Genomic DNA, 23,187 nt, shown 5'->3' on the forward strand with positions numbered 1-23,187 from the left:
AATGACCATTTCAGGGTGTCCTTTGCTATATATTGAGGTGTCAGTAGTGATAAAAAAAATCTTTACTGTTTAAGGACAAAGCCATCTGAATTTAAAGGGTGACATCTCACAGTAGCCTATTGTGTCCTCTTTGTTTCTATATCCCAGTAAAAAGCAAGAATAAAAATTAACTAACACTCATTCTTTCTACCCAAATTATAAGGCTGACTAGGAACATCATTTTAAGCCATAATTTTGTCAGCCATAGGTTGGTGTGAGGGGGAAAAGCAGCTCCTGTTTTCCTACCTGACCAGTGTAATCATCTTAAAGATTGGATCATGTTTTCCTATTCATCTGCCTAGAAGATGTGCCCCAGGAGCCATGTCAGCCAAGTACTTAATTTCTGCAGAGTGGCTTCCTCCCCTCTCACACCGTCACCATTTCAGTTTCTGAGTGCCATTGAGATCCATGAAGGAGGTGCCCCTTTAGCTGTTAAAATGTGGGTATGTTCCTAGAGAGTGGGGCACTGCTTGGTTGTTGTACTGGTGGAATTTACCAAATTGATGGTAGGGAGAACATCTCAACCCACTTTGTACAGGGATATGCCTCTCTGGCTGCTGTGAGTGCAACGTGAGCCACAGAAAAGCCCTTCAAGGACCTCTCATATCCACCTTGGAAGGCTGAGTGAGACCCCAGGGCATGTCTCCTCCCAGCATCTTAGCAAGGACTCTGCCAGCCTCCAGGAGTTTTGTTGACAGTTTTGTGTTGCTGCAGATTTCTGGCCATTCAAGCTGGCCTGAGCCCACCATGCAGTGTTACAAACACCCATCATGCAGAAATAGCAATTAGTGTCTGCCACTGTGGGGCAAGTTTGAACTCATAGGCTAGATAAGAATGGCTCTGTCTTCTCTCCTCATCCAGAAGATGTGACAGAAGCACTGGTGAGGCCACACCTCACCACTGGTGAGGTTGCACCTTCGGGGCTGTGTCCAGTTCTGGGCCCTCACTACCAGAATGACACTGAGGTGCTGGAGCATGACCAGAGAAGGGCAATGAAGCTGGCAAAGGGCCTAGAGAGTAAGTGCTATGAGGAGTGGCTGAGGCAGCTGGGGTTGTTCAGTCTGGGGACGAGGACGCTCAGGAAAGGCAGATAGCACTGTACTACCTGAAAGGAGGTTGTAGCAAGACAGGGATCATTCTCTTCTCCTAGGCAACTACTGACTGGATGAGAGGAAATGGCCACATGCTGTGCCAGGGGAGGTTCAGGTTGAACATCAGGAAAGAGTGGTTAAGCATTGGAAGGAGCTGCCTAGGAAGGTTGGTGGAGTCACCATCCCTGGAAGCGTTCAAGAAATGACTGGACATGGCACTTAGTGCTATGTTTAGTTGGCACGGTCGTGTTCGGTCAAAGGTTGGACTTGATCTTGTAAATCTTTTCCAGCCTTAATGGTTCTATGACTCTACGATCGTTTCAATGTCCTAAACCCTGAACTGGCTCTTTGAAAGACTAAATTCTCCAAACTCCTGCCTTGTACTTTCCAGCCCAGGCCTCCATAGACCTCTTCCTTCCCACAGAATCCTCTCCTCTGAATTCTTCCTTGCTAAGTGATGTGATGTTGCAGCTGCGTGAAGACTCTGCTGCTTTCACAAAGCACATGTGACTTCTGGGCACAGTGTTATCCCCTGTCTCACTCTTTGTAGAAGATGGTGAACTCCTTCCCTGACAAAGAGTGTGTGCTGCACCTCTAGTGCTGGGGTTACATGCAGTGTGTAGGCAGTATGTCTACAGTAGGATCTACAGGCTAGGGATGCACTGTGCATGAAAGCTTGGATACCAAGGAAGCATTCGTTCATTGCAGACAGCCAAGAAGGGTGCAAGGGAGATGTGCAGCTTCTTGACTCATCCTCTAGCCCCCACTTTGGATGTGCACCCCACCGTGGCCAGCATGGCTCTGCACACCCTTGCAGGTGGGTCTCACCTATGTGGTGTTTGGATAGATCTGCCACTTCCACCAACAGCCATGCAGTATATGCTGCTGCTTCCTAGCCTTCCTAGCCCCATACTTAGCTCCTCCATCTACCCATGTGGTCATGGACTGCCTCATACAGCTTTATGTAGAGTAGGGTTGCAGTTTTAGGGTGTTACAGGACTGGTCCACTTTGGGTACCAAGACAAAATTTCTCCCTGTGGAGCTAGAAGTGTCCAATCCTGATGTATCTCCCTTCTGGGGCTATTTAAGCAGAATATAGACTTAAATATTTCATTTTAACAACTTATAGGCACCTATATAGATCACCACAGCCTGTGACTCTTGCCTTGTGAGGATTACAGGCCCAGGTTTCATTTCCAAAAGCAAAGATCAAGTGGTGGTCCATCAGAGGAAGAAAAAACCTTAATGACTTCTCAGAATAAGCTCTCCTTCCCCTGCAGTGGTACTGCCTGCAAGAGGAAGCCTGGAGGCACTCAGAATGGGAGCTAAGTCCTCCCTGTGGCTCAGGAGAGCCTATATTGTTTTGGGGAAGATGGTTGAATACCCAAACCTCAGACTTTTCCCCCCTTTAATCCCATTTTTCTGATCTATTATCTTAAAAGTTATGACCTGCTTTTTATGTATCATCCTTGTGCCTGCCAGGAGTCATCGCTGTGTCTGGATCAGTAAGGCTGAGCCAACTGGTGAACTTGTCTCATTATCTCCTTGCCGAAAACTTACAAGCGTTACTTATTCTTGGATACTTGTAGTTTTTATGCTTTTCCTACCCAGAAGCTTGGCTCAGGCATAGCAGAGCTCAGAGCACAAACCCATCTTTTGGCATTAACTTATACTGGGCTGGCTGTCATTTTACAGTACTTGCATTAAAGAGTAACTAACAACAGCTCTTACAAATCATAGATTATATTGTATTGTGTTAGCTCATATTGTTTGCTTTAAATTTATATTGTGCTTTAAATGTCACACATTAAAATTATTAGGGCAAGGTTTGCCCTCAGTTTACGGCCCCTCTCCCCAGTAGCTCATAAGAGAAGCTGGTGCACAGTTGTCCTCATCTCGGTTTAGTCACACAGTAGAAGTTAGAGGGAGTGTCCAGAGAGTCGTAACACAGCCTGGGGCTTTTCCCTTCCAGACAAGATTTTTGTTTGGAAATCCAGGTATCGAAATGCATTGGAAAGATGCATTTTGTTTCATTCACCCCCCCCTAAATCCTTGACTTCTGTCTGGGTACAGTGATGCAAAAGGGGATAAGAGACCAAAAAGCCTCAGTTTGTCTTCGGTGATAGGTTTTTCTGAGTTCCCATCTAAGCCTGAGGAAGGACACTCCTTTTCCTAGGGGAGTACTTTAATCAATGTATTCTTTTTGACTGTTGTTATTCTCTTTCATGTGTTGCTTTGCATTCTTCTAGTCTCTCCTCATATTTCCTCTAAAACACAGATCTTAAATAGCTTCAGCCGTGCATGCAGAACTTTCTGTGGATGTCCTTAATCTGTGAAAACAAGATCTGTAGCAGAGAAACTAATGCAGCCCAAAGCACAGAGATGCCAGTGACACTTCTTCAAGGCCTTTAAACTGGTGAATGTGATCTTATTTTGGCTTGTGACAAATCCCAGTGATGAAATGTCAGCAGTGTTTACACAGAATTCTCCCTATCACAAACAGTGCAGAATTAACCCTTTCCAGCACTGCTGTCAGGGCAAAACAAAGCCGTTGATTCCTTCTTTGAGGACTAGGCTGGCAGAGAAGAGGGAAACTGAACTGGAAGTATTGCCTAAGGCCAATCTGGAGGGTCAGTGGAGACCCTGCAAAGCTGACCATGCTCTGTGTGACAAACTGAACAAGACATGAGTTTCTTTCAAGTTCTCCTCGCAGAGTTTTCCAGGCACACCTGATGAGGGCAATGTCAAAATTCAGCCAGAATTCCTTAGTGGAAGTTTGAACCAAAATCACAGCTGTCTTCCAGGTTCATCTTTGCCATTACATACGTGATGTCCAGGTCTCTCAGTTTCCATTGGATAGTTTAGGTGTGATACAAAGCTGGGTAAAGTTTAAGTGCAAAACTTAAGTGCCATGTAACCCTCTGACTGTGCATTAACAGCGCAGGTGGTGGTCTAGGGACATAAAGGCAGCCACAGCCCAAGTCAAGGACAAGATAGCAGAAAGGAAGGTAACAGGATCCTTCTGTTAAAGGTTCTAACTGTGTTGAGGGTTCAGTCTACAGTGCACTTATATCACTACCATAACTGAAAAAACCCATGAGAGAAGCAGAGGATATGCAAGAGCAGGGAGTGGGTAGCCAGAGCTGAGTGAGCTGGCAGGCATCAAGGTGGAAGGAATACATAAGTGGTAGAAAAGCACTGACATTTCCCCTGGGAAGAAGCATGTCAAAAAGGACTAGAAGAAAATGGGACCTTAAGATGCAGTCGTAAAAGAGAGAGTGGAGATGTCTAAGCGAGGAGAGCTGAAGGTGTCTCCACAGGGAGAAACAGAAGGTGACAGGTACAATGATGTCCTACGTGAGGTCAAGATACAGAGGGAGGCAGGAGAGGGGCAAAGCAAAATATGTTGTGGAGTCATAAGGCACATGAGAACTTTTTGTAATGACAACAGCAGAAAAAAAACACAAGGAAAGAAGTGGATTTTAGGAGAATCAGAAAGGGTAAAAAGGTGGAGCTAGTCCCTGTATGGGCCTGGAAGAGCAGGTCTCTATGATGGGGAAGTACAAAGAGATGGCAGCAGCCCAGGCACGTTGATGAAAGACTCCTCTGCTGTCCCAAACATCTTGCTAGAGATGGAGGTGGAGCTCTGGTAGTAGCTTCATCTGGAAACTGTGCTGGAAAATCACAGAGCCTCTCCTGTACTGCAGTAGGAGCAGTTTGTGAACTGTGTCACCCTGAGGTCAAGAGATAACAGAGGCAAAGGATGACTTGTACAAAACAGGTAAACTGTGGGAAGCAGAAAGCCTTGTGCAAACCTGATGTTTCAGTGTTGATAACCAAAATATCTGTAAAGCTGAACTGAAGGAATAGGTAAGCTTTGACCTTATTTGGCAATATACATAAAGGATTACAGGCTTTGTTACTTTGTTGTTGGCTTTGTCTGGGGTAAAGAGGAGTGCTGGCTGCAAGGGGGAAGTTGAGGGGTTCCCTGCACTGGTAAGGGAGGAAAGTGTTAATGAGGAAAAAATTACTTAGAGTTATTAACCTGTGTCTTTCAGAGACATTATTACAGCAGCAACATCTTTCTTCTTTCAGATGTGCTGAGCCTTTCTAGTTCCTCTGAAAGTTTAAGGCAGGTGCAGACATTTAGCACCTTTAAAATTTTGTTGTGTCATACTCACCATGTTAGCTCAGTCTTTAAATGCTGCGTGGACACAACCGCCTTATGGCTCTTGATTCTGAAAAGCAAACTGAATTAAACATAACCATTAAAGGCAGACTAAATACAGCCTCTGTGTCTCAGCTCACGGTTTGGCAAAAACCTTTTACACACAGACAAGTATGATAAGGCATACAGCTTCTTAGCTGGTGCAAGACACACTGAAAAGCCAAAAAACAGTGAGAAGAAAGAGAAAAATAGCAGAAGGGGTCTGGATGTTTCCTTCCTGACACAGTTTTCCTCTTTTAGGAATTTGCTTTAGGTTTTAAATTCCCTTTATAGAGAGAAACTGCAGTCCTGTTCCTGACGCTTTTGAGTATCCAAACACCTCTCTCCTTGCATTTTGGTCATTGGTTGTGCTCCTCGGAGGCCATTTCATCATGTTGCAAGGTAAGACAAGGCTGTGACCCAGATTCTGTTCTCTTGGGTGCTGTGGCTCAGTTGTATATACTAATGTTGCTTGGGGTTTCACTGTTTCCACCCTTCCTACTGTTCTGGTAAATTTGATTTCCCACTGCAACACATAAAGAGCAACAATACATGCTCCAAGGCATCATCTCACAACTCTTTGTCCTCAGCCATGAGAAAAAGTCCCTTTTAAATGCACTTCGCTTGCATTCATCTGGCTTCTGTTCTTATTTATATTATTTAATATTTTCATTGCATTTTTCTACAATTCTTCACCTAAGACCTTAGATAAACTACAGAACACTAAACAGAGTTGCAGTTACTTCCAAGGACAATAAAATCTAAGGGTCAAAGGAAGAAGAAAAGATTACTTTAAGGTAGACCTATAAAATCTTGTTCATTTCAGGGGCAGCGCGGGAGTCTGTGGTACAGATGTCTGCCTAACAGCTGGTTGCCATGTCCTACAAACACTTTTCCTGCTGAAAGCATGTTGGAAGGCATTTTAAGGGCAGTGCTGGTTAGGAAGAGTCAGCCCAACAGGCAGCTTGGAAAGATGACTGGAGTCCTGAACGCAGAATAATTCCCAAAGGATCCTTTTCTGTTTCACATGAATTAGTATTCTTCAGAATGTCATTGTGCTTTACACCAAATAAGAGTATCTTATGTGTGTGTGGTGTTCTACACTTTTCACTGGTTCCTAAGAGGGTCCTCCCTGTCCCTCTCCACTTGTTTGCTCAAGGGCAAGAAACTGGAATTACATATCCCTTATGCTCATCAGTTGACAGAACACATTGCCTGCACCTCTTGCTGGTTACCTATGGAGCAGGGAGTACAAAACAAGCATAGTGCCAGGCAGGGCTTGAGAGGAATGTTGCCTTCTTTATAGCCGTGGCCAACTTACTTATTGTGATGAAAAACAATAATAATGCTAAAAATGAAACAGACAGTGCAGTGCTGACAACTTTGTTCTTTGGAAAGAGGTTAAGGATTTTAAAACACTCAGAATTATTTTCCAAAGTGATCACTTTGCCCATAACAAAAACATGGCAACTTCAGTGGTAGCACATGAGAGCTGGGGAATTAACAGCTCACCACTTCATTCCAGTGTCTGAAAGGGTCATATAACCGTCTGATCCCATTTCAGCAAATCATCTTCCATGCAAACCTTGTGTCTATTTGTTGTTACTTTCTTAGCAGCAGAAGAGATGCTTTTGAATGTGCACATCTGCCCCCCCTAATATTTTTCAAAGGCTTTAAGGTTTATGCCCGACACCTTCTCTGCATGAAGTCCCTTTCTTCAGACAACTCAAGAATACTTTGCAAATATTTTTATTGTAATTCCGATGGCCACAGCATAGGGAGCATTCAGAAGGACACAGTTCACTGGACTGGAGCAATGGGGAGGGTGGAATTCAGCCCCCCGCATGCTTCACCAGGCTGTGCTCTGCCAAGCTTTCTTATGCCTTGCCTCTTTGGAACTGCCCTGCACTGGTGAGTAAAAAGAAACCTGCTGCCACATTATGGAGGCCAGGAACACGGAAGTACAGTGCAAGCAGCACTTGTCACCATGAATAAACAGTGAAATGTGGGGGTTTTTTGAAGTTGCTAATTCCACCTGGCATTTCTGAGCCCAGCATTGGAAGCATCCATCTTGTTAAAAAGTGATGTCATTTGTGACACTGGTAGTATTAGAAGAGACTGCAAATGAATTTTCAACCTGCTTTAATAATGATTTAACAACCAGGAAAGTAATCAATATTTTAGGGATAAATTTTCCACTGTGCCTTTAGCAGACTCCATTTTTGCCCATACAGAACCACGTCTACAGATCTGCTGGTGAAAATACATGTGTGCATGTGTCAAAAATGTACATGGGAAATATTACACCTGCAACATTTACAACCCAGCACTGACTTTATATTGTGAATTTATAAAGTGAATTAAAAATCCCTTGGCCTTTACCCAGTCTCTGATAAAACCAATCCCACCTATCTTTCTGATGAAACTACAAAATAAATATTGTCTCTGTTTTGTCTCAGATATATTTGTGTTTAAAAACAACCAAAAAAACTGGAGAGTTTTTGATATAGCGCAATATCTAGCATAAGGCACAAAAATGTCATTTACTGATAGAATTGGATGACATTTGGATTTCACATCCTGGTCACAAAATGAGATTATGGCATTCTAAAGTGCTTGGGAAATTGATGTGCGGATGCATTTTTTTAAAAAGTAGATTATCCAAACTAATCAGTTCACAAAATAAAAAAAATAAAAAGGAGAGAAGTTCAGTTTTCTTCATTTTTAATGCTGATTCATTACATAGCTATGCCACTGAAAACAGAAGCCTTTGAAACGGCTTTGAGGTTTTGTCTGTTTGCTTGTTTTTGCTGAGTGAATTGTTCCTATGCAATTTCACTCCTATATAAGAAATATTCCTATAAGACTATTTAATCATACAGAAAATTCCTGAAAAGGTAAGTGTGGAATTTATGTCCTCCTTTCTTGTGAGAAATAAACTAGTATTTTCTGGAGTAAGTAATAATTAGATTAGTTAGTGTCTTAAATTAATCTATTTTTTTAACTGAATAGTGCTCTGAATGTTTTAAACCTGCATCACTCAAAATCACTACTCTCTTAAAAAATCTTGGTCCTGCAGCAAAATTCTATGTATGACCTCATTTCCCTGAGGTTCTTTGTAGTATATCACCAAGCTAGGTGACTTGACTTTATGTTCCAAAATACTCACATTACTATTGATAGTAAGTCATACTAATCCTAATAGTAGCATAATGAACTTTGGTTGCTTTATGAGAAGCTTATAAGGAAGCTTAGATGATCTTTTAGATAATTAGAAAATAATTAGACAAATAATACCCAAAGGGTCAATTTCTAAGGGGTTTGTTTCATGTATGTTCATTAAGTCACATTCCCACTTTGAAGATAATAGGAGTCTCTTTACCTACAGCACTGTAGGGTTTGACCCAAGATTGTGGACACCACAATATAGATGAATAATTTTGCCAGTTTCTCACCAATAAAATCCTTGGGAATATTTGGCCAGCGAATGACTCCTAATGGTAATGTTAAAAATCTTGTTTATGTCTAGTGAGAAAAACAGCTACATTTTCATTTTAGAGCATATGGGATAAACACACCTTTGGAAACTGACACAGCTCACCTGGAGCTGGATTAGGGACTATTTTTAGTGGCAAGGCAATTGGATTATACTATGCAGGAGCTGCTCTGAACTTCAAAACTTGATGTCATATACAATTTTACAAGTGTAAAAAGAACAAAACGACCTTTCATTTTTATTTTTCTTCACAGCCTCCCAATGTGGAGATGGACCAGATGTCATAAAACACAACAAGGGTGTGTTGACACGATGTGTGTTGTGATGGATGGGTTTATGGTGTGGAGACTGGGAGGACAGGGAAGGGGTGGTAGAGCTGCTGGGGAGCTGCTGGAGTCCCCACCTTGGGATGCTGGGCAGAAAGCATGGTCCAGACTGCAAGCTGCAGGTGGGCACTGCTGGGCCAGGCACAGTGGAAAGTATCACGAGTGACAAGAAAGGAATGTGAGCTGTGGGTGCACCTCCCCGTAGCTGTGTGGTGATCAGCTTTGTGAGGAGATTAGGTGAGGGGAAAAGGGGGTTCCTCACCTATGGAACAGAAATCAGGTGGAGCAGCACCTCTAGAAAGTAGCAGAAATTATTAGAGACATGGTGAACAGCTGTGGATAGAGCATAGCATGAAATGGAATCAAACTGCAAGTGACAACAAGTGAAAATTGGGAAATCCTGACATAGGGATTTTGCTTAAATGATATGATACAGTAAAAGCTATCTCAGTTGGGGGATCTGAGATGGAAGTTGACAGTAAGAGTCCCAGAATGCTAAACATTTCCTTTCCTCTGGTCTTTACTCTAAATTTATCTTAGATCTGATTTAAAACCAGAACAGTATGGAAAGGAATATCTTTTTTCTGACTCCCTTTCACTAATCCTCAGAAAATAACAGCTATGACCCTACAGTCATTCAAGATATTACTGACTTGGAGGATTTATGCGTCCGTATAACTTTGTGTGTGTGCATGTGTGTGAGCAGGTATGTGAGACAGTCTATACTCCCATCTCTAGTACAAAACACCAGCCTGATATTTCTAAGCTGACAAATTTCAAAAATCTGTGAAGTAGAGAAAATATTTCGTTGTGCATGGTACAGAGAGAACCTTTTGGGAAGTAGAAAGGTTTCGGCAGGATGTCACAGGTATGAAGACAGATGTTTCAGCTGTCCTTCTGAGCCTGTTTCCAGGTACTTAAGTGTACTCTTGTACTACTTGTACTCTGGCAAAAAAAAGCCTTCACAACTTGAAGCAGGCAATGGTGCTTGCAGCTGCTGGGAGGTACAAAGAGTCTGTGGGGCAGGGTGCATCATGGTGTCTATTTCTCCTACCACTCAGGTTCAGCAGCCAAGCCATCCGTGCTTGGATAGGAGATGACTTGGGAATCCTTGGTGTGTTGTCATGCTTGGGAAGTTCCAGCTTCCCACTGAACTGGAGAGCAATGGCAGGCCTAAGCTGTCGCCCCCAGTGAGCTATTCAAGCCACAGACAAAAAGGGAATGAAAATAAATCTTGGCTCTCCACACTGGGCTGGTAGGACTGTCCAGGCAACTTAACACTGGGGTATGATGTTACAGTCAGCTGGCAATGGTGGAGTCTTATTCATCCCCTGAAGAGCCCTGAAAAAGGTTATATTGAAATAAACCTGACCAGAACATATGCCAAAGAAGGTTTCCATTGGAACACATTATTTTCATGACTTGATATCTTCCTACAGAAAATATCCCAGTGGTCTTCCCTAGCTTTCCTACTTTATTTTCTGACTGTGTGAACCCAGGGCCTCCCAAAGCTACCCATATGCCCATGTTCCCTCAGTCTACCAAGCAAAATATCTGCAAAGCACTTGGCTAAACCAGAATTTTTTCTAAAGATTCTTTTCTGTAATAAATGAAACTACCCAATCCCACGTCCCAGCAAGCACCCTAGTTCAGAAATTTTCATTTTTATTTGGAATAAGAAATATTTTAAATACGTAAGCATCCCTGCAAGACTCCATTGCCAACTTGGAGGCAAACAAGGATATTTCAGATGCCACTTTTCTTAATATTTCTATCATGTATGTGTCCTAGAAAGGAGGAGGAGTGGGTATGAAGAGGAGTATCACGTCACACAGATCTAGGGGTTCACTTAAGGGCAGAGAACACTGCAGAGAGGAGACAGCCACAGGACTATACATACACCATTAGTTACAGGCTGCAAGGTTCATGATGGGTTCCTCTCATCTGATTTTGTGGAAGGTGTGCTCAGCCTTCGAAAGCCTGAAAAGCACAGGAGCAAGGGATGACAAATGGTTTAATGATTACAGGACAGTACACCACATCACATGTTCTTGGTCCTTGGCCTGACCCAACTCCTGACCTGTTACATGACTGTAAGCAAATTCTTTTCCTGTTCCAGTCCAAATCCTCCAATCTGCATCCAGGCAAAACAGTCACTTCAGTGAAATTCTCTCTTGCTGAATGTTTTATGGGTAACCACAATAAAACTGTTTCCTTCATCTTGCCCACAGCAAGTTCTTCTGGTACCATAGTCCCCTGAAGGACAAGGCTAAATGTGGCACAATTTGGTGACAGGCTGTGATCAAAATCAAATCTACAACCAGTGTATAGCAGTGGTGACCCACTTTCACTCTCTATTTCCTCCTCTCCTCTATGGTTCTCAAAAATGACTTGCCTCTAGCGTTGTCACTTCTTTAACTCCCAGCCTAGAAGATCTGCTGTGCCAGAGCACCCCATGACTCAGAGAGATCCAAAAAGCCTGAGCTTAGCAGCATGCCTACTGAACTGAGACAAATAAGATGAGCAGGTCAGTCTGACGAGCTAATCAGAACTCTCCTCTAGGAAAGATTATGCTTCCAGGACATACTCCACATATTGCAGAAAGCATGTGGAATAGAGCCAAGGCAGAGATACCAACTCCAGCATAACCCATGTTTCCTCAGTCTTGCACATCCTCAAGGACAGTTTGTCTTTTGATCTGATGCTGCAAACCTTTAGAAGTATAAAATCTCTTCTCTTTCTTCTCAGTGGGAGAATGTTTCTTATCCCATCGTTTTCTCTGGTACCAACACAGATGATTCTGCAGCTGCTAAAAAATATCTTCCAAGTGTCCAAGACAAAGTAGGTACAAGACAGGCCCTCTGATATTCCTCACATCTCCATGTGAGCCCTTAAGGCCTGTATTTGTGACCCTAGTGAGTCTTGGAAGGTTACTTAGCTATGGCAATAGAACTGAAGTTATTACTTCTCTGTCTCAGGCAGGAAGAGCACATGCTGTGATAGAAGAGCTGCAATCAGTACCTATTGAGTCTATACAGCTTCACAAACGTAATTTCAACTGCAATTCCAGTAACATTGCTTAGACAAACATCCTCATGTCTGAAACTCATCGTTCCTCTACTTCTTTATTTTCTTAATCATTGTATGGCACATTTCTCAGTCTTGAAAGCACAAGATTGCTGTTGAAAGAACAAATAAACTGCTGATTTACATTCCCACATTTTCTAATCTGAGCTCCTCTTACCTAAACAACTATACCAACACTTACCGTTCGTCAGTAGTTTTGTTCAAGTATAAAAAATACAGCATATTGGCTATAGGTGCTCTGGGACTGACCCTCTGTTCAGACCCAGCAGCAGTCATATCCATTCCATGCATGGTTTGGCCTTGTGTGGCTTTGGGAAAATGGCAGATAACTGATGAATAGCAGGCCCCCTCTGCCATGGTGCATACTGATCCACGTACTGCTGGCTAACACATTTGAGAACCCCTTTGTAAACCAAAAATTACAATGGCCTTCTAAGAAGAGCCATTAAATGACGCAGCAAGATCTTGTTTTGCTTTGCTTTCCTTATGTTTTGCTTAGAAGAATTAGTGTTAAGTCTTCATTTCAGAATTTTGAAGATTGCTATTTTGCTTTGGGCCACAAGTGAAACAGCCATTTTTAGTTCCACTCTTCTTTATAATTGTTGCATTGAACAGGAATAGTAAGACTGCAGAGTGATACACAGATGCTAAGAGGAGATCTGCAAGAAAAATAAGGCTGTTTTTATCTACAATATGCCTTTTTAAAAAGACTCACCTATCACTGTTCTTAGGTTGTTGTAGCACCAAATTCACATGCAGGTCTAACACTGAAAATAAATAAACCATTGGCTTGTGTGTGCGTGTGGTGTGTATAGCGCAGCAGATATTGGGGCAGAACGTCAGCTGGTGTAAATCAGCCTAGGTCCATTGACTTTAATGGAAACTTGCCAACTTATCCCAGCTGAGAATCTGATTATTGTTTTGAAAGTTCTTGCATTAAAGATAAGCATTCGCACTCTGCTCTGTTACAGTGGTGTAAGTGGGAGTAACTTCACTGAAGACTCCGCAGTTTTGCTAGGCATACCTCACCTGGAGAGCAGAATTCATTTTGAGATTTTAATGACGGTTAAAACAGTTTTTACCTCTACTACATTTCAACTCTCGCCTTTTCTTTAAGAAAAAAAAAAAGTAAATGGGAAGAAATATCAGTCTGTCATGGAAATTCTCAGTTAAATCTTTTTTCTCTGACTCTCATTCCCTGGCTTTGTGCAAATAGTTTATTTGATTTGACACCTACTGCACAAAAGGTTGCCCCTTCTGTTCTATCAAAGCTGGTATCAAGAAAAGAGAATGAAAAATCGCACAGCTGGTAATACAGAGAACCCAAAAATATACAAAGACGTACCAGAGGGAATAGTCATCAACATAAAGTGAACAAGCACCCAGACTATTGATTACATGCTGCTCACAGAACACTAGGCATTTCTGCCAACTTCTTTCCACTCTTATGCTGAGCTACAGACAGCATGTTGTACTTTGCATCATCAGTTTTGATGAATAATGCACTGATAAACACTGCAGCCAATATTCTGGAGGAGCTGAGAAGCCAGATGTCATCTGGACCTCCAATAGTTTTAACCCTGGGTCTCTGACAGACACTGAAATAAACACTAGACATGCACTGCAGAATGGGCGATGCCCAAATATTAGGTTAGGTACAATATTACACTGGCAGGCATATGAAAAATGAAGGGACACTGTAATTCTTTCACAAATAGCTTCCCAAGGTACTGAGACAGTGAGAAGGCAGCACCCTGGTGTGAGCTGCTCACTGGAAACACCTGCCAGGTGCAGCATCCCTGGGTAAGTCAGGGTGCCTGGACAATAGGAATGCCATTAGCTGTGTCAGCTTGGCCCTGTGAGCTGCTGCTGGCTCCATTTTGAAGGGACTGGGTGAAGGGCTCGGCAGACTTAGCCCCTTGAGGAAGTAGGCTCCGTGTTTGGAAGCATCATGAGTTTCTCCCATGGCTGTGGGCTGGATGTGTTAGGATGGCAATCAGCTGGGTGTCTTAGTGACACACCAGAGCCCTTCTGCTCACAGGCAGCAACACATAGCAAGAGTTCTCAGCCCTTAAGCCTTATTTGGTATTTATTTTACCTGTACCCTCACCATGAGTCTCGACTGTTTTAAGCAACCTCTGGGCCCCCTCAGTCCCCCCACTGATAAGGTCAGTGCTCAGGGGACTTTGAGAGCTGTGCAGGTTTCATTTCAATGAGTCTCAGCAGCATCGAGTTCCCTTTAAAATCTCACACAGTTTAGCAATGTCATCACTGAGATGATGCAGTTTTGAAAGTAAACTATTCTTCCCACTCATCTCAATAATCAAAGATCTCAGCATGCCATGTAAAGAGTAAAACTTACTTTTTTAAAATAAATTATGGGAGAGGCTCTCTCTTATCCAGAATTACAGTGTGAAGGGCTCATTGCTAACTGGAAATTCTGTTTAAGAAAGATCTGCTTATATAAAAAGCCAAATTAGGCTCTCAAAGGCTGAGTGTATGCCTAAGCAACGGAAGAGTGGTTTCTCTCTGCTGGCACTGCAACACTGTTAGGGTCAGGAAGCCCCCTCATGGTATGCTCACCAGGAGGAGGGTTGTATTATTTGAAGCATCCTAAATGTTCTGTTTTATTTTACCACCAGAATTTTCCAAGAAAAGCTGCACGTAGAAAAGAAAATATGGGAGTGTTTTCCCTCTGTTTATGTTCACCAGCTTCTTTTGTACTTGAGTAACCATAGTTGGCAAATAGTCTAAGAGATGCCTGATTCCCACATTGAGGGGAAATCCAAAAATAGGTAATGTGCTCCTTACAATGCTAGTTTTTTTCCATTCATTTGCCAAATAACTGACAAATGTGAAGCATGAATAAGGACCTCTTAAAAGTATGAAACAATCCTAGAAGAAAACTGGCATGCACCTGTGAAGTGGTTAAGACAAAGTAGTAGATCAGGAAATGCTTACATAGATAAGGGGTAAGCTGTAAAAAGGCAGAGGCAGTGACTATAGTGGAATTTCAATTATATTGACATTGATGGGCATAACAGTAGTGGAGTCATTAAGGATGGATGCATGTTTCTGAGTGCAGTACCAAACCGGTTTTTTTCGGTTTGAGGAGCAATCAACAAGACCAGGGGCTATTTTGGACTTAGTCCAAGGAAATGAGACTAGGTGAAATGAATAATATAGAAGATAATAAACCCTTAGGGCTAGGTTATAATATAATCACACTGGAAGCACTTCTGAAAATATTTGTGAATGGTTATAAAAGTACAATAATTTTGAGGATGGAATGAGTTGAAGAAAGTTGATTGGAATCAACTGTTTGTAGACAATAATGGAAAAGCATGCAGTATTTAAGAAATAGATAGACTGCTATTTCTGTTCAGTTTATTAGAATCAAAGTAAAAATGAAAGCAAAAACAAGCTAATGTGGCCTCAAAAAATGTAATAAAGGTATCAAAATGCTTCCTTTATTTAAAAGGCCAGGCATCCTTGAAAAATGGGAAGGTTTGGCAGTTTTAAAATGAATGAGAACAACATTGAGAGAATACCAACAATGAATAACATCCATTAAATATTTCAATCAAGACTGAAGCCAAGTTGTTCAAGTGTATGCATGCAATGTAAATGGTAAAAAAGAAGAAGAAAAAAAAGAAAGATGATAATGAAACATGGAGCACTCATTCATATCTATTTCCACAAATAAAAGGACCAGTGCTCAGGTTTTCATTCTGAGAGCAGTTCCTGTGGCTGCAGCAGAGTGAGGACAGGAGTTAGGGCTATTCACGGAGTGCACCCTTAAGGAAGCTGCTGACAGTGGGAAACCAGGATAACAACTTTCATACAGAAGGGTCTGATCCCACTCTTGTGGTGCTCAGGACCACTTAGAAGAGGCTACATAAGAGCTAGGGTGGGGTCTGCCCTGGCAACATGGTGGCTATTCTCACTTGCTATGATAACATGCAAAATTCAAGAAGTATATTTTGATCCATATAAATTCCTCCAAACTGTTAAATGGTCAGAGGTGTGATTCAAGTACAATTTCACAGAGATGCAGTTGGGTACTCTGCCTCTCCTTGTATAGCTGCTGCATCCAGCTGATGGTGGTGTAACCTCTCCCAGTAAGCTAACCCAGTCCTTCCTGGTATACCTACATTTTCAGCTGCCATTTCTGAGCAAACTCTCTATCTTCTCCTGAACATCATAGTTTTTCACACCAGAGAGGTCCCTTTCCACTCTGGTCAACTAGTGATGGGAGGGCAAGAGTCATCTAGCTAACTATTACCCTGGAAAGGAACTGGAAGACGCTGCCTGATAAGAGTCCCAGCAGAGCAATGGATAGATGCTTGTGAAAACAAGAGGCTGTGTGGTGGGTAAAGGGGAATGTGCTGAGGGAGGTGCTTTGCCTCTTCCTGAGGAGAAACAGGATGCCCTTGGTAAGAGTGTGCTGCAGTCAGCAGAGAGACTGGCCAGGCAGAGCCCAGTCTGGTCATGCCTGGCCAAGCAGCACTTCGTGCCCCTGTAGGGATGTGTTGTTCAGCTGGCAGCATCTCCTGCTGCTGTACACAGCCCGTGACAGGGACTGCTGCTTCTCCCAGAGAAGGAGGTGCCAGAGCCTTCCTTCTTCCTTCCTCACAGTCACGTATTTCTCAGCCCACATCGCCAGCCAGACACACCATGAAGCTGAACTCCAACCTTCTCCAGTATCCAGAAAGGCTGGAATTACTTATTTCAGTTCAACCTTGCAAAATGGAGAGCTCAAGATGTCAGGGTGCTTTTTATATCCCAGATTTCAAAGCAGGCCTCATGGATAGCACCTAAGCTTCAAGGCAACTCTTCCAATTTTCCAGTGTGCTTAAGCTGAGGACAAAATGGTGACTTTTCTTCTGCTACACCGATGACTATCAAACAGCCTCAGAATTTAGAAAAGGGCCAATTTAATTGTGTTTTTCTTTTTCTTCAGCTGCAAATTTTGTACTCCATGCTCTCCAGGTAGCTTCAAAACATAAGACTGTCATGCTGCCTCAAAGATAAAGATGAAAAGCGTTGATTTTGTCCAGTTACATGTTGGGGAAATGAATCCAGCCCAAATTAGGCTTACCAAGTCCCCATATAGATGGGGACCTTTCAGTTTTGTGGTGGGGTGTGAAAAGTGTCCAGATATGAGTAAAGATCAATCCTTTGCGTGACATCCTTCACCCATCTCCTTGGAGACAGAGGATGGCACCGAGTGAAACTAGAGTCTGTTGCAAGAATACTCTCCCCCTCAAACCCTTTGGCACCTACCAAGAATTAAGCATCCCCCATCTTTCCCTACAGCCTCCTCTCTCTGCAGCTGCTGCACCACTGATTCAAATGCCCCACAGGAGCTTGCAGGACCCCCACTAGTCTCTACTGTACACCGGCCTGAGAAGATGCTTCACACTGTGCTCACAAAACCCACAAAACTCAGTGGAAATTTCAACCTCGTGATAATGATCCAAATTTCCATGAGGCCATAAAGCACTCTAAAAAATTAGCAAGGAGATCGCAAGATCATGCATACCTGTGCAGAATTACTTGTCACCTATGCAGGGAAGCAGAGAGGAGGATGTAAAAGGAAGAAGCAAGTACAACAGCAGGGCTACCTCTTTCTCTCTATAAAATGCAGAACTAGGTAAGTGCAAACAACTGTTCCCAAAGAAAATGGGTACTTTTTTTCAAAATAAAGTCTGGAGAAAACAAGACTGACAGTGATCCATAAAACCCTGGAAAGCTCAAATCAGGATGTCCTCCTTTTCTCACAGCATTTGTATAAATGGGGAACAAAGAAAGGTTGCATAAGTGCAGAAACCAGAGAGAATTTTTATTTTAGATTTTTAAAATTCTACCGCACAGCCTGGCCACAAAGAAGAGCAAGCCCTAGCCTTTGTGGCAGTAGAACCTGCCGCATATTTGCCCTGGGTAATGAGCTCAGAGAAGGAGATTTGAAAGAAGACTTTGCATTGTTCGAGGAGGCTCTGGAGCAGAGGGAGGGTGGAATTCCATCTGTTCACTTGCGTGCGGTTCAGTGAGCTGCTTCACTTTTAATGGTTCACTAGGCTGTGACACTTAGCAGAAATTACGGTAAATGTTTTTTAAAACCTTTACATTATCATTTAAGAAGCTGCATGACAAGATCACTGAAAAGCTAACCCTTTGATCTCTGTCTCTTGTGAGGTTTTTTTGTCTGATAATGGAGACAATGTACCATGTGACATTGAGGCTGGAAAATATGTTGGTGTGCATATGTTCACTTTGTCCCCTGTCTTAATGGCATTCTCTATGGGCTTTTTTCCACAGGATCACAACAAAAAAAAAAGATTATTGCTCTTAAAATCTATAGTCACCTCGGCAGTTCCCATATAGCTCTTTGCATGTTAGGAGAGCTGACAAACAGCTCACACTCCAGCTCAGATAGGAAGTACCCTGTTACTGATCAGGTGGAATTCCACTTTGCCTGCTTGAGTGACTCTGTGAACAATGTAAACCATTAAGTAAGTCTTTGCAATGGGGCAGAAAGGTGATGGGGGAAGGGAGCTCTCTGTTTGGTGCTTGTTCAATGTGATATCACAGGAGGACTGTTTATTTTTCATAAACCTTAGAAGAAGACCAAGTGGTAGTCGACAAGTTCAGTTTGACTTGAACAGCAGGACAGGAAATCATGGTAAATTCTTGTATGCTTCAATGTTTAATCAGAATTTAGGACAATTTTTTTTTCTCCTTACATTTTCTCCTTTCCATCACAGTTTTCACCACTTTATTGGTCTTTTCCATTTGGAGAAAAGTCTGTGGAGTATCTGGTAGACTTGGAGCAACCATTTGGATGTCTTCACTGCTGTAGAAATTGGTAAGAAGGACCAAGAGAAAATCTTTATTGTTTTGCAGAAAAGGGAAACACAAACAAATGAAGTCAGGCTCCCCACGGATCCATGACTCACAAAACTCTCTACTGCCTTTGCTCTAGTCAGAGGAAAAGGTTTACAGCTTCTTTAGATGGACAACATTTCCATCAACTACACTGCACAGGAAGCATGTCTCAAAAACAGGCAGCCTAAAAAACAAATGTAAGCTACAAATTCCAGAACTTAGAGATCATTCTTACCTTTTCAGACCTTCAAGAATTGAACACTAAGGACTCTTTTGGTGCTGGGGACAACTACATGAAGATTCAGAAACACTGTTTTCCTTTTATCAGCCATGCCTGACCCAGGCCCTGAGCACAAGTTCACAGCATGAGCCTTCTACTACATGAAGATATTCCATTGGAAATAGATATCTCAAAGTTATAGATTCTGAACTGGCACTGCCTTCATTGTGCTCACATTTTACCAAGGAGCATGCACACTTTACAAATAGGATTTTGGCCATCACAAGGGTAAATTCTACAGTAAAATAAAGTTAAATAGTTAGAGTGCTTGCTACAGCTCTGCTACTGTGTTGGCTCTCTTGATGAAAAACGTTCATTTTTCTCCTACAAGATGGAATCTTCCTGAAGAGCAAGAGCATGCTCAGATAACTACTCAGATAACTACTTACTCAGAAGAGACAGAGTGTGAAAGGTCACTGGAGGAGAAGGAGAAGGAGAAGGAGAAGGAGAAGGAGAAGGAGAAGGAGGAAGGAGAAGGAAGCAAGAACTATAGCTGAATTTCAGGTGGAAGAATATGATACTTTGGATAAGCCAGTAGTAATCAAAAGGAAGGAAGTACCTGGACTGGTTGGGATTCCAGTAGTGAGTAGTTTCATATTTCTACTCATATTCATACTCATCAGCACCTCTAGCTGCTGATTTGAGTAAGGCACTACTGACCTTAAGAATTTGCCTGACATCTAAACCAGCACAGATAAATTAAACAGAAGTAAGCAGCTAAATGTTGGCACTAGAGGTCTGTTTTGCATTGCTCACTGCAATGTACCGTGCTTTGTCCATGATCCCAGATCACCCACAGAGCTCAGGAGCATCCAGGCTGGGGAAGCCCTCACAAAGCTTTGCCCATAAGTTGGTTGCCTCTGGCTTTTTCTGACTTGTCTCAAACAGGCACAGAGATAATAAGATGCCCCTGTCTACCCACCCTCAACTCTGGTGAAATCTAAGTTCAGATATTTATTTTCAAGTGGTCAACAATTTTTTTTTTCTTCCTCTCTTGAGGATTTGCAAAAGTACATTTGAACTCCAGTGTTCACTGCTGGTGCAGTTGCCAGGGAATGCTTTATGTTACAGGGACATGTTATCTCTTAACCTAAACATGGAATTCCTCCTGTAGAAATATCCCTATCTCATGAAGTTGGAAAAGCATGGCCAATATAGAGCAAATAAATCTATCTGCATGTGGACTTCGACTGGTATCAAACTGGCTCATTTATTGCTACAACTCTTTGCTGGGAGAATTTTGTTCTGCTGTAGAGCTGCTAAGTCCCCCTTGAGTACTATTAGTGTTGCTGCTTTTTATGTCTCTCTCCATGACACTACTCAATGCAAGTTATAATTAACTCAGAGAAAGGAGAAGGGGATGGACTCTGTCTGTTTAGGAAGATATGGTTACAGATTGGGAAAAGATAATGCCAAATAACCTTTGTACTTTCTACTATCTCCGGAACCTCGATTATTTTTAGACCTCACCTTTCTACTGAGGGGCAGTCAAAAGCTTGTTGTCAGCTGCAAACTACAGCAATCAAGACTGATTTTCAGAGCTGAGAGAGGACTTGAGTAACTTGACTTGTAAGACCTTTGTACTGGCCTTTTGCACAAGACTAGTTTTTAGCACTGGAGAAATATAGAAGCCACCCCTGGCTGAGATCCTAGTATCAAAGGTGAAAATGTGTCTGTTTTCCAGCAACACTGGACAATCTGGAGGAAAATGTATTGCTTAACTATTAAAGATTTAAACATCAAATGCAGGACCTATACTGACTCCCAGAGATCCCCATGTACGTGTATACACACACAAGCTGGAAGGCTACTATGCAGCTGAGGCATGCAAAGGCAGGCTGAGAGAGGGTAGCACAGGATTTCTGAAGGTGTATGCACTTCAACAGGAGCCTGGCAAGGTTTCTTGCATTTTCTGAAGTACTTAATTGTGGAAGAAGAAAAGGGTAGAAAAACTAGCAAACTAGTGATCATATGTGCTTTGGACTAGCAGCAAATAGTGAATGCTCAGCTCACAGAATCTTCAGAAGCTGACAAGAAAAAAAAAGTGTCCTTACTTACTATGACATCTCTCCTGCAGGTAAATACAGCCATAAGCAACTTTATATAGCTGAGTAAACCTACCGAGTTTCGGAAGGACCACTTTCATGTGCACATTACTCACATGGGTCTCAGTAATGCATTCTCGCAGTCTAAACAGTTGATACTTTTGAACTATTCAAAAAAGTTTCTGAACCAAGAAGCCAATTGAATAACTAGTGTGCTATTTTGATCTGCATTCTAATTTGAAAACTCATCATTATTTACATGATAAATATAAATGGTGCATTTGGAGTTGTTATAGTCCATCATGTAAATCCGTATTTAAGCATTATGAAAAAGAGGATTTGTGACTCAGTAGATCATATTAGCTGTAGAGCAGTTATTCCCGTTGATCAAATCTATTTTCTTACTGCCCAATGTGCATCAAGTCCATGTGATAAAAAATCCTTATGACATATTTACTGCTGTGTGAAATGATGTGGTCATTTTTAATTTCCTTGAATATTTCCTATAATATTCTAAGCAGCTTGGCATTCTCTGAGGAGAACAGCAGTCTTACTCTAGGTGGCCCTACTTGATGACCATGAGCGATGAACTTCCATAGGTTTAACAAAGATTCCCAGAAATATTTTCCCCCTCACTCAGTGGTGCCTGTGATGTTCTGTGAGCATGTCCTCCTCACAAAAAAAACATGCCAATGCTTAGTTATTAAAACAGAGATTATCTTTACAAGCCCCAATGGTTGTTGCTGTCAGCCAAAGTTAGTAAAACACCCCCAAGAAAACCTGTTTCCGTCTAGGGGAGGACAGCAAACACTGGGGTCCATGCCATGCATCCCTGGGAATTTTGACCTTCCTGAGTGAAATTTGACGCAGTGTGAAGCTAGGACATGAGTCAGAGAGTTTTGAAGGAAGAAGGAAAAGGTAAGACAAATGAAATGGTAAAATAAGGGCAACATTCTGCCTAGCAGATGTCAGGTATTCCTACAGTCTTTTTACCTCTGTTTAAATGTGGGAATCAATGCTCTCAGTTTAATAAACGAAACAGATGCAAAATCTGTGGCTAACTGCTAGGAGTGAATGTCAAGGCACAACGAGCAATCTTCCATGTCCCCTGGGACTGTGTTTTTTGGCCCAGGATGGGAAACTTGTTGTTAAAATTGTTCCCAGATTATACCCCACTGGCCCTGATTACCTTGATGTTGGGGAAATGTCTCCAGGGACGTAAATTGCCTAGAATCATTTGCAACAGCTGCCAGCAACAGCAATTCTATGTTATTACAAAAGCAATCTCCCTTCCTGGGAATTTGATTTGCAAAAATAGAAGAATTAATAGAAATAGAAAGAAAGGTTTTAAAATAAGATCGGTTTCCAAAAACCAGGCACCCTTTTTGACACAAGTATCCCTTATGCTCTCAAATGGGAATAATTATAGAAGTGACTGTCACAAGATGGTACCTGCTTATGAAAAATAAATCTCTGCCTTGAATTTAGGCAGGCTCAAGTCAATATTTCTTGCAGAAGAAATCTCTCCTTTAAGCTCAGTATATTTTCTGGAACAATGGATATTGAATTGTGTCTGTTAATATAATCACTTGACATCTACCATTTTGTATATTTCGTGTTCCAGTGAAACCTTCTCTGTATTGCTAATGAAATAATTTTTTTATGTTCTCAATAATCATTATTCTCTTTAATGAAAAGTTAGGGCAGATCTTTTGGTCCTTACATGTG

General features: G+C 42.1%; 1 long non-coding RNA gene across 1 annotated transcript; it reads left to right on the forward strand.

The window, feature by feature from the left end:
- The first annotated feature begins 845 nt into the window (after nt 1–845).
- LOC135413983 (uncharacterized) lies at nt 846–6,424 on the forward strand. Its single transcript, XR_010430530.1, has 3 exons — nt 846–1,056; nt 5,599–5,739; nt 6,164–6,424. It is a non-coding gene; the product is annotated as an uncharacterized LOC135413983 (long non-coding RNA).
- Nucleotides 6,425–23,187: the final 16,763 nt, after the last annotated feature.

Source organism: Pseudopipra pipra, chromosome 1 (assembly GCF_036250125.1).
Source record: "Pseudopipra pipra isolate bDixPip1 chromosome 1, bDixPip1.hap1, whole genome shotgun sequence".
In the NCBI taxonomy this organism is placed as follows: domain Eukaryota; kingdom Metazoa; phylum Chordata; class Aves; order Passeriformes; family Pipridae; genus Pseudopipra; species Pseudopipra pipra.